Here is an 850-nt window from a genome sequence, read left to right on the forward strand (position 1 = left end):
TTCACATGAGCAGGAGCAAGGACAAAAACATTCTTGTTGAAGCTGATTCGGAACCTGAAAGGACTCTGAAGAGGAAGCTAAGAGAAGCTAAAATACAACACTCTGAAGAGGACTTTACTGAAATTTTCGAAAAAGAAGGAGACATGGCCAAAAATAATAACAATGCAAGGAAGATGCTTGGTGACTTTACTGCACCAAATTTCAACTTACATGGAAGAAACATCTCAATCCCTGCCATTGGAGCAAACAATTTTGAGTTTGAACCTCAATTAGTTTCTCTGATGCAACAGAATTGCAAGTTTTATGGACTTCCATCAGAAGATCCTTTTCAGTTCTTAACTAAATTCTTGCAGATCTGTGATACTGTTAAGACCAATGGGGTTGATCCCGAGGTCTACAGGCTTATGCTTTTCCCGTTTGCTATAAGAGACAGAGCTAGAATATGGTTGGATTCTCAACCTAAAGATAGCCTGAACTCTTGGGATAAGCTGGTCACGGCTTTCTTAGCCAAGTTCTTTCCTCCTCAAAAGCTTAGTAAGCTTAGAGTGGATGTTCAAACCTTCAAACATAAAGAAGGTGAATCCCTCTATAAAGCTTGGGAGAGATACAAGGAACTGACCAAAAAGTGTCCTTCTGACATGCTTTCAGAATGGACCATCCTGGATATATTCTATGATGGTGTGTCTGAGCTATCAAAGATGTCACTGGACCATTCTGCAGGTGGATCCATTCACCTGAAGAAAACGCCTGCAGAAGCTCAGGAACTCATTGACATGGTTGCAAATAACCAGTTGATGTACACTTCTGAAAGGAATCCTGTGAGTAATGGGACGCCTCAGAGGAAGGGAGT

The 850-nt window shown here is 41.2% G+C and overlaps 1 non-coding gene across 1 annotated transcript; it reads right to left on the reverse strand.

The window, feature by feature from the left end:
- Nucleotides 1–536: 536 nt before the first annotated feature.
- Nucleotides 537–644, reverse strand: LOC148548736 (small nucleolar RNA R71). Its single transcript, XR_015897237.1, has one exon. It is a non-coding gene; the product is annotated as a small nucleolar RNA R71 (small nucleolar RNA).
- Nucleotides 645–850: the final 206 nt, after the last annotated feature.

Source organism: Arachis ipaensis, chromosome B8 (assembly GCF_059453495.1).
Source record: "Arachis ipaensis isolate K30076 ecotype BB chromosome B8, ASM5945349v1, whole genome shotgun sequence".
Taxonomy (NCBI): domain Eukaryota; kingdom Viridiplantae; phylum Streptophyta; class Magnoliopsida; order Fabales; family Fabaceae; genus Arachis; species Arachis ipaensis.